At 40.8% G+C, this 11,669-nt stretch overlaps 1 pseudogene; it reads right to left on the reverse strand.

Annotated features, from left to right (window-relative positions):
• Positions 1-9,354: 9,354 nt before the first annotated feature.
• LOC142425041 (U2 spliceosomal RNA) lies at positions 9,355-9,508 on the reverse strand (annotated as a pseudogene).
• Positions 9,509-11,669: the final 2,161 nt, after the last annotated feature.

Raw genomic sequence — 11,669 nt, forward strand, 5'->3', positions numbered from 1 at the left:
ATGTCCAACACCAATCCACAAAGTCCTCCTCCATCTCACATAACACACACAATGATGCCGACTGCAAGAGGAAAGCCAAATCAGTGAATGGGTAAGCATCTCAGCGCTGGCAGGGGTCTCCACAAGGCTGCTCCAGCAGCCAGGGCAGCATCTAACTAGGTCCATGCGGCTTCTCCCTGGGGATATCTTGCAGGAAGTGAGCCTTGCCAGCTGAAGCAGGGAAATGGCTAAGGCAGCTGCACCCTGGTCCAACCATCAGAAAGCAAGAGACAGAACGCTAAAGCCAAGGCTCATGGAGCCATTTATCCCTCTGCCCTTCAATTAACCCCACATGTGTTTATTGGCCAGGTTGGCACAATAAACTTACTACCTCAGTCCCTATAATCAACTCACATCTTCTTTTGCTAATATCTTTGGGAGGAAGACAACTTGAATAAGCAAGAGGTTGTTTTCTCACTATCTATTGCCAAGTGTGTACTTTTAGATACACATTACTTAACTTTCCCATTTGTAAAATGAGATAATAAAACTACCGCCCAAGGTTACATGCAATGTAAATGAGATGATGTCCATTACTTTTTCCACAACGTTTCCCTTGCTTCACCGCTGAAAGCTTTGGCACACCCACTTCTCTGCAACGCAGAGATTTAGGATTAATCTTTCTTTCTGTGTTTCCTTTTAATAAAATGGCATCCACCTTTTGTGCCCCCTTCTTCTTCTGTCACACTCACTGTCCTTCTCCCTAAACTCTCTGCACCCCTCACCACACCTCCATTAACTGTGTTTTCCCTCTCTCCTCTCTTCTAAGGCAGAGAGACCGTGTGTGTCTTCTCTTTCATTATTCCTCTCTGGAAGAACCACAGTCCTTGTGCCTCGTGATGACTTCATAGTTTCTACAGAAGATGTTTGGAGGCAGTAAGCTTGTCGAAAAATGATTTCTGAGGAGGACAAATCTTAAGTCTACATTTACTGTTTCGCTGCTGCTGTTGAAAGCTGGCTTATCTGGAGTATCCTGAGAAAAGTCAAATCAAGGAGGGCAACCTGGTGGCGTAGTGATTACACGTTGGTCTTCTATGTGTGAGGCTGGCAGTTCGAAGCCCCTTTACAGGAGAAATATAGATAGCATTTTTATTGGTATTTAAGAATTGGTTAAAGCATACCTGAAGAATGCAGAGGCAGCACGAGTCAGGAAAAGTGCATGTCCTGTTACATCATTGCTTAATTCTGCATAAAGGAATGCATGATTCTCTTCTCAGTTCATCCTACATGGTCTTGAAGAGGACGGTTGAATGGTAGGTGTTTCCAATTGAGATTTTGTAAGTGAGCACCTTTTTTTCTGATGTCCTCATTCTTGGTCTAATCAAATAAAGTGGTATAAAATCCAACAACCCGATACTCCGTATACACACTACTGCCCTCTGCCCCCCAGAATGTCCTGGGAACTAGAGGACCCCACTTAATACACTAAAAATGGCAATGGTTGTCTGCTTGGCATGAAATGTGATGACTTCTTTCAGCAGCTTATGTGCTCCACCATCTTTTCATTAGTCATCATTCTGGGTTCACTGTTCTCTAATCAAATAAAGGAATCATTTTGGACAGCTCTATCCTTTGGAGAACTTGGAGATTTCCCCATCAAATTATTTTCTATATCCAGTTGCTTTGCATTCTGAAGCAAACACTGCCATTGTTCTTAAGACTTCTTCAAATGCCTCAGATTTTCTCACCAGCATTGACACTTCCCATCAGAAAAGAATTACCTATTGCCTCCTTCCACCTATGAGCTTACTTTCACCCCAATGCAGTGGTCAGAGAAGATCAAGAAAGTTTTCCTAGAAACTCGTAAAAATCTCTTAGAATTCTAGGACAGCAAGATTAAGAGCAATTTTTCTTTTGATCAATCATTCCCACCCTTGGTTTCCTGAGATGAGGAGGCTGCTGCGTGATTTTCCACAGCCTCCCTTGATAGCCTGTGACCACCACCACCTCTCTCCTCTCCCTGCACTGCTCTTGTTCCCCAAGATGACCAATAAAGGATGTTAGCATTGGCCACCATTCTTCTTCCACTCTTCTTCCTAAATCCCCCTTTATTCAGTCTATTAGCCTCATATCTCCATTTCCCCTTCAGCAGTATAGGTCATGGCATTTCTGGAGGCTAACTTAATTGCTTTTTCTTCTTCTCTACCAATTTATGAGTTGGAGCTGATTCAGTAGCATCCATCAACAATTCCACCAGGATTTGCCTGACTTGGCTTTGAATGTTGCGATTGGCCTTGAAATTCTGCAGGACGGTAGAGTGGAAGAAACCTAGACTTTGGATCTAACAGTGTGTAATAATAATCTGAGTTCAAACACTAGGCCAGTGGTTCTCAACCTGTGGGTCATGACCCCTTGGAGGTCTAATGAACCTTTCACATGGTCGCCCGATTCATAACAGTAGTAAAATGAGAGTTATGAAGTAGCAACGATAATAATTTTATGGTTGGGGAGTCACCACTACATGAAGAGCTGTATCAAAGGGTCGCAGCATTAGGAAGGTTGAGGATCACTGCACTAAACTCTGGCTTCTCCAACGATAAGATGAAACTATAAGAATCTTCTGCATGAACCTATTTTGAGGATTATCACATTTTGAAAATGTATCCCAATATGTGGTACATTATGTCTTCTCCACGAATGTTAGATTCCTTCCCTCCTCCCCTTCATTAAACTCAAATACAGCTGGAGACATTTATCCTTGACTGTGTTTGCTCCTGTCCCAGAAAGTTCATGCTGTATTCCAGTGTGTATCGACACAGTCTGGCGGATTGAATAACATATACACAGTTTCCACTTTTGAAATATTTCTTATATTTATTAACCTTTTAGTAGGAATGCATTTCTCTGCTTTAGGCCATCACAAGCTCTGAGATATGACGCTGATTTTGGTTATTATTGTGAAGTGATCAGACATATTTTGTCCTAGATTATTTGCATACACATTTAATAAGATCCTTAAATTATACAAAGTAAGGTCAATAAAAAGGTTTATCCACAGAGGTAACAATTTAGTTTCCCAACTCTATTATTTTTAATTGAATTATTTACAAAAGATTATATTTCTTTTTGTAATGAGAAAGTCTCCTCCTGTTTAATAATCATGTCTGATATCAACCCCTTTCCTTGCGTCCGTGTGTGCATGCTGAAGGAAGAGGGGTGTGTGACAATGGTTATCTCTGTGTACGAAGTCATGTTAAGCTCAATGACCTCATATTGCCATAAGTCATCATCCAACTGGGATATCATGTACTATTCAAAATAGAAGAATGTTAAACTAGTGATGAAGCCCACTGCCATCCAATTGATTCAGACTCAAAAGGGCTACATAGGTTTCCAAAGCTGTGAATAATTTCAGGAAGAGATAGCTTCCTCTTTCCCCCTTGGAATAGCTGCTGGTTCTGAATTGCTGACCATGAGCTAAGAAGTCCAACATTTGCCCAGCAGTGGCCACCAGGCCTTCTTAAAAAACAAACAAACAAACAAACAAACAAACAAACAAAAAACACCCCACAGCCTTGAAGTCATTTCTAACTCACAGCTACCCAGGTCTTTAATGGACACAACTTTGTTTCCTGGCACACAATGGATTTTTGGGCTCTTCTGCCTCAGAACCTCATGGCAAGTATATATTTTTAAAATACCTAAAACAGTTGAAAGATTGAGGCATGTAGATGTCTGCCAGAAAAATGTTCCAGAAGGGATTAAAATAATATAAATGCCCAAGCGCGAGCCTGCACGGTAGCTCAAGGAAAGCAAGTCTGGCAGCTTGTTTGTAGCACACATAGTTTGAAGGAAAGTGGTAGGAGAGGGGAGCAAATAATAAGAGATTGAGGGGACTTCCGTGGGAGGGAAGATTTTGCTGAGCTTGTAGACAACTGTAGGGAATTTTGCTTCTACTAAGTGAGATGAGAGTGATTAAAACTTAATGAGGAGAAAAATGTCATGAACCATGATCTGACCTTGTTTTGAACAAAACCATCCTGGCTGCTGATGGAGAAAAGACCGTAGAAGAATATATGTGATAGCAAGAAGCCTGTTTGAAAGACACTTCTGCTCCACGTGAACTCCATGCTGCCCAGGACCCCAAAGAAGCTGTAGAAACAGTGAGAAGAGTTCAGGTTATGGGAATATTTTTCCAGGGTAGAGCACAAACTATTTTGTGACGGGCTGGTTATAGCATGTGAAGAATAGAGAAGCGACTGTGTCCAGCCTTTTGAGAAGCTGGCACAAACTGAAAGTAAGACTATCTTTGTACAGCAATTAGATATCAAAATGGAGATGGAGACAAAGGCAGCAGGGTATGTGCATCTTAAAGACTGGAGAGAAATATAGATTAAAGATACGCCCATGGGAGTCTTAATACGTAGGTGCTAATTTGAGCCACGAGTAGATGAAATCATCAAGGGAGTGAAATTAGAAAGGAGGCGAAATCAACAACTGAGACTGAGACAGAGTAATCCATGAGCCTAGAGAAAACTAGGAAAGGAAGATAACCTGAAAGTAGTGCGGGGAACAGATGGAAAGCAATCCACGGAATAAATTATTTTAACCGATCAAAAAAAGTGAGGATTAAGAATTGACATCTACCCCTCGTCTGTCAGTTGGTCACACTGTGGTGGCATGGGAGTTGCTGTGATGCCGGAATTTCAAAGTCCAACATGGTCATTCAAAGGGAGCAGGTTTCAGCAGAGCTTCCAGACTAAGAACAGACAACAGAGAAGGAAGCAGCTGCCCACTTTGAAGAAATAGACACTGGAAAACCTTATGCATAGCTTCAACACCTTGTCATCTGCCGGAAGCCTAACTGTCAGACATTGTGCTGAAGGATGGGCCCCTCACGTCAGAGCCCATTTGAAATGTGACCGAGGAGAAGCTGCTTTCTCAGGGTGGCATCAACCATGGTGGAGTGGGGTCTTTGGGATCTTCATTTGGTTAGGGAGTTTGGCTCGAGGATAGAAGAAACAGCTGTAAAAATCTGAGAATGAGTGGAACTTAGAATGTATGAAGTATGAATCTAGGAAAATTGGAAATGATTCAAAATGAGATAGAATGTATAAAGACTGATATCCTAGGTATTGGTGAGCTGAGTGGACTGGTACTAACCATTGTGGGAAATAAAACAAGCAAAAACTATGTCAGGAATAACACAATCAAGATGAATGGCATGGCATGACATTCATTGTCAAAAAGAACAATACAAAATCCATCTTGAAATACAATGCTGTTTGGGATAGGACTATATCTATCTTCCTCAAGGAAATCTGATCAATAAAACTATTATTCAAAGTTATGCAGCAACCACAAAAGCTAGTGGTGAAGAAACCGAAGAATTCTGTCAATGTCTTCACTCTTAAATAGACCAAACATGCAATGAAAACGCAGTGTAATTATGGGAAATTGGAATTCAAAAATTGGAATGAAAGGAGGAGGAACAATAGTTGGAAAATATGGTTTTAGTGATAGAAATGAAACTGGTGATCACCTGGTAGAATTTTGTAAGACCAATGAGTTTTTTAAGGAAAATACATTTTACAATAACACAAAAGGCAGATTTACATGTGGACTTCTAAAGATGGAATATATAGAAATCAAATAGACTACACCTGTGGGAGTAGAAACTCATCATCAATATCTAATACCAGGCCAGGACCTGACTGTGGAGAAGCCCATCAATTGCTGATACGTTAAGTTCAGTTGAAGTTGATAAAAATATTAAAGCAATTCCACACGAGCCAAACTATGAGAGGTATAAAACAACACAAACAGATTTCTCCCCAAAACTATGTATTTATATTTTTTACAAAACAACCTTATCACCTTCCATGTACTCTCTATTACACTTAATTCAAATCTGTGATTCCATTCTTGGAAAAATTTTTCAAACTCGACTGTTGGGATGGCTGACAGCACCTCCTTCGTTTTTCCTTCACCTCTTCTATGTCATCAAATCTCTGTCCTTTTATGTCCCTCTTCATTCTCAGAAACAAATGGAAGTTTCACAGAGCGAGGTCAACTGCCAGGGACATGAGAGGCATGCTGCTTTTTGCCCAAAACTGGAGCACTGAGATGGCTGCGTGAGCAGGTGCATTGTCATGGTGTCAAAACCAGGTCCCCATCTGTCACAAATCAGGCCTTTTTGGTCACACACTGTTACACACTCTTTTCAGGACCTCTAAATAGAAAGCTGACCTGGTGGAACAAACTCCAAATGCACTAAGAGTGGATATTTCCATCCATTCGGGAATTTGACAAATGTCCAGAATAAGGTTTGTTATCAATCAGCATTTCACCTTTTTTTGAAATGAGCAAACCACTCAAACACTTGAGTTTTCCCCATAGTTCTGTCCTTGTAAGCTGTGTTCAACATCACAACCATTTCTGCAGCATTTTCCCCCTGTAGGAAACAAAGTATCACAGCTGAATGCTGTTCCCTTAAATCAGTCATCAGGAAAAAAAATGAGATCCAAGTGAAACTGCTTTCATGAACAAAATTCAGCATGACTAGAGAGAACCTTCCCAGGTGATGCCACTGGGTGCATTAACTCAGAGCAAGTTGTTCAATGGTTGCCTAGTGGGGAAAATGCATCCTACAAAAGCTCCGTCCAGTGGCGCTTTTCTCCATTCCTTTTATTTTTTTGAGGGGGTACCCTCTTGTATGACCTGGAGTCTATTCCACCTGAATTTCAAGAGAAGATTTGAGGCGTGAAATACTAAGGAGAGAAGACTTGATTAGTGATGGGGGAGACATCCAGAATACCATTCGTGAAGAAAGTAAAAAGTTCTTAAGGAGACAGAAGAAAGTAAGATGCCAGACAAGATTCTGAGATTTGTTCTTGATTGCAGAGTAGCTAAGGCAAATGGAAGAAATAATGAAGCCAAGTAATTGAAGAGAAAATTTCAAAGGGCAACTCTAGAAGACAAGGTAAATATTAGAATGAAATGTGCAAAGACCTAGAACCCAAAGGAAAGAACACACCTAGCACATCCTACCCTGATAGAACTGAAGATGAAGGAGAGCAGTCAAGTCTCACGTTGCAATGGATGGCCAAATAGCAAATGACACAGCAAGCATCCAGTGAAGATGACAAGGACACAGTCACTGTACATAAAAGAACGTCAATATGCCATTATTTCAGAAGATAGCGTATGAGCAAGAAAAATTTTGCTGCAGGTCATCCAACAACTTTTGACAGGGAACTGCCAGAGGTTCAGGCCAGATTCCAAAGAGTACCTATCATTGCTGATATCAGATGGACCATGGTGGAAAGTAGAGACTATCAGAATGAGGTTTACTTGTCTTTTACTGACTGTGTCAATGCGTTCAACTGTGTGGGTCATAACTTACAATGGATAACCTTGAGAAGAATGGGATTTCCAAAACACTTTATTATGTTCTTGAACTTGTACATGGATCAAGAGGAAGTTGTGGGAACCAAAGAAGAGTATTCTGCATGGTTTAAAATCAGGACAGTTGTGTATCCAGATTGTATCCTCTCACCATACTTATTCCATCTGTATGCTGAACAAATCATCAGAGAAGCTGAATTGTATGAAGAGGAAGCTTACGATGTTTTATCTTCTCTTTCAATGCTGTTGAAATGAACTTCCTGTGATGATGGGACTGTTTTATACCTACCCTAATAATGAGCTGCTATCCACCTGTGATGTGCAGCCCTGGTGGTATAGTGGGCTTTGTTTTATGTTGCTGATCCCAAAGTCAGTAGTTGAAGCCCACCAGTTACTGCATGGGAGAAAAAGGAGGTGTTCTGCTCCCCAAAAGATTTATAGCCTCAGGAAACCGAAAGGGGCAGCTCCACTCTGCCTTATAGGGTCCCGATGTATCAGAATTGACTTGATGGCAGTAAGTTAATGATTGAACTACATGTGAAATATAGATAGTATAATAGAGAATAGATTTTCAATTTTAAGTAAATTCTAATAAACATCTGTGCCTAGTTACTACTGCATTGGATAGCACAGCAAGGCAAAGGGAAACATTTTATAACCCAATGATATATCATTTACACCAAAATGATTTTTCTAATCTCCCTTTCATTTCTGTCATTGAAAGCTGATTCTGAAATGTCTCTCATCCCCATTTGTTCAATAAATGTTTATGGAACATAAACTGTATGCTGCTGCCTGTGTTTGGTGAAGTGTCAACTGTTCTCAAACACCTAGAGGAAAACATGGGCAAACCATTCCATCACAATCACTGTAGGTGAACTTGGCAGTGCAGTGTGCTCCATGCTATGGCTGACAGACATGTATGCAGAGGTGCGCTCTCCTTTTGAGTAGCTCACCAGTGGGTCCAGGCTGAGAATATTGGATTGGTGGCCTCCTTATCAGTAAGTGCACTTCACAAGGTGGTTCCCGAAATTTTAAAGAGAGGAAATAAAACGATTTTCTTTATTGTTCAAAATGCATACAGTTGCCAAAGGTTATCTCTGATTTTTAAAAATGGAATATGATACTGCATCCTTGCTGTCCATTCTTGGTATATATCGTGTAGTGCATCATTTTAAGTATGAAACGTAGTTTGTTTAGCTATTCCTCCATTGATAGGCATTTAGGCTGTTTCCGTCATTTTGCTATTGTGAATAAAGCTGTGATTAATGAATACACTAGGCTGAACATGCCTCTGTTTGTGCAGCAACTCCTATTTCTCTGGGATATATACATAGGAGAAGGATTGCTGGGTTGTGTTGTATCTCTAGTTCAGACTCGTTAAGGAGTCCCATGCCATTTTCTCACAGTGCTGTACCGTTTTATAGCCTTCTCGGCAGTATATGAGGTTTCCAGTCTCGCCACAAACTCATCAGTATAGTAGCTGCTGTTGTCATTTTTGTTAGTTGGTTTGTGTTTAGACTTGACTATTGCTACGGGATGAGACAATAGCTCCATGTTTAGAATCAGAAGCCCTGGTAGTGTAGTGCCTATGCATTGGGCTGCTAACTCTAATCCCAGAAGTTCAAAACCGTCAGCCACTCAGGAGGAAAACAAGTCTCTCTACTCCCATAAATAGCTACGGTCTAGGGAACCCCAAGGAGCACTTCTACTTTGTCCTACAATGTAGTCATGAGTCATAATTGACTCGATGGCATGGAGGTGGTTTCCTGTTTTGATTTTTTGTTTTCTGTTTAGCTTGGCATCCTTCTAGTAGCTAATGATTATGAATATTTTTTCGTGTGTTTGTTGGCTTTCTCAATGTCTTCTTTGCTATAGTGACTGTTACTGTTCTCTAGCAATTTTAATTGGATATTTTAAAATACCAGGACACTTTCTAAAAAACAGTTTTATTGCCACATAATCCACATAGGATACAATTCAATAGTCCAATCATGTCAAGAAGACTTGTACAACCATTACCATAATCAATTTTAGAGCATTTTCTTCTTTGGACTCAATGTTATTAAACTCATAAGAACAGATACTACATTTGATCTTAGCCAAAAGGACGAGAAGCGATGGTCTCAATGTTATTGACTCACCAATTCTCCCCACTCTCCCTTGCCATAACCCCCATTAACCATGAATGCAGTTACTCTTTCTACAGATTTACTTATCCAAACAAGGACAGTACATTTGAGTGCAACTTATCATCAGCTCCTTCCTTTCAGATTTATTTTTTGTGGTAAATATGTGTGTGTGCATAACAAAACATAATTATTTCCATGATAATTTGGTGACATAAGCTATATTCATGTTTTACAAGTATAACCATTATCCAGTTTTTAATCATTTTGTCCTATTAACAGAAGCTCAGTGACTGTTAAGCATTATTTGTTTGTTTTTTAGGTTTTATTGGCACCTAATTTAGATAGCATACACTGCAATGGTTCAATTGTATCAAGGAGAATCTTAGCAGTCATTACCACATCAATTTTAGAATATTCCTCCCCCTTTACCATCTCCATTTCCCACTCTTCAAACGCCCCTTCCCTCCCTATCACCTGCTGCTCCCCTTCTGTCCCCCATCAAACCGTGTGTCAGCGATTATCACTATGCATCCACTCCTGTGAATCACAAACTTGGAAACGCAACAGAAACAATACAAACCAAATTTGTCACAGGTGGCAAGGATAAAATCATAATAATAATATAATGACCAATATAAAAACAATGAATAAGAAAGAAAAGCCCTTCGTCAAGATTCCAAAAGCCAGGGAGGAAATTTCTGCCACAGAACAAGTGAGATACTTGCACTCAGAACTAAATCAGGCCGGGTCTATAAAGAGCTCATCTGGCCAAGCATCGAGTTTGATTCGGCATCTTCAAGATTACCATGGTCTCTGCCTGACAGCAGGACTGTGCGAGACTCGTCTACAGCTCGAGCAGACCTGCCAGCGGCTCAGTCTGACCACATGCTCTGCAGATGGATTTGGGGCTCTCAGTCATCTCCGTAGACTTCTATGAATTAGGTGTTCGTAATTTTAGCTCTGATACATTTCTGTTGCCACCTTAGAATTGTTTTCATTGTCATCGTTGGATCACACAAGCTAGAGCGCTTCTTCTCTGTGGACCCAGTTAACTTAGATGGCTGCTTGCTTGAATACATGTCTCTAGGAGTCCAGACACTAGTCCATTGATAACTGGGCACCATCTATCTTCTTCATATTTTACTGTAACTGCCGTATCTTCGGTGATCCTTTTATGAAGGTGAATATCAAGCAGGCCCATGTTATCAGAACTGTGGTCTGGAATTGGGACGACAATAAAGTAGGCACCTGGCATTGGGTTTTTAAGCCACAGGTTTGGCAAAGACTCATCACAGGTCCACGAAATCCTGTTCGCTTCCAGTACTTTCATCAACATAGATTCCATTGTTCTGTTTAAAGGTAACGTGCTGTCCTCTGGGTGCCCCCGCCAGTTCTAGTTATAACCCCATCTCTTTGCTGGGGCATATTACTGGGTGGGGGGAAGGAGTGGGGTCACAGGGACGGCCAGTTTGTGCATTATCAACCATCATTCTTACTCAAGCGACATCCGGTTAGAAGTCTTGCACTTCTGCATGTGAATATTGCCTTTCAGATGAGTCCTGGGGCAACATGTAAGACCTGGAATCTAGGAGTACTAATCTAATCTGGGCTCTAAGCTAGCATGGAAACAATATAATTTCTCACTCCTGGACAGTCTTTCACACATTTCAAGCATTTCACACAATGCTCTCACCTGCCAGGACTTTTTCTAATCCTGTCTAAATGCACACTTTCTTTATATATATTTTTATGGTACAATTCCACATCGCTTCATCATTATTTCCACTTGGAATCTACCGCCAAGGTCCTTCAGTAACTTAAGTGGGATTGTACTGTTTCATTCACACATCTAGTTGGATGTGTGATCTAGGTATGCCACCTGGACATATGCATCCCCAAAGGATACTTCCATTGGAGGGCCTTTCTTTGCTGTTTACTTCTGAATGAGGAATAATACCCAAGATCTCATGGCTTCCAATCCCCACCCCTTTTTCCTTTGCTCTTCGGTGCATGAGACCAGGATTTGTTCCATCTAGCAAGTCTTTGGTGGCCAACTAGTCTCACCCAAATCTTATGAATAGTATTCATAAGCTTACCTTTAACCCGTCACACTTGTCCTTAAGAAAGACATAGAGTGAGTGAAGAAGAGAG

The sequence above is a fragment of the Tenrec ecaudatus genome, chromosome 13, assembly GCF_050624435.1.
Source record: "Tenrec ecaudatus isolate mTenEca1 chromosome 13, mTenEca1.hap1, whole genome shotgun sequence".
NCBI classification, from domain to species: Eukaryota; Metazoa; Chordata; class Mammalia; order Afrosoricida; family Tenrecidae; genus Tenrec; species Tenrec ecaudatus.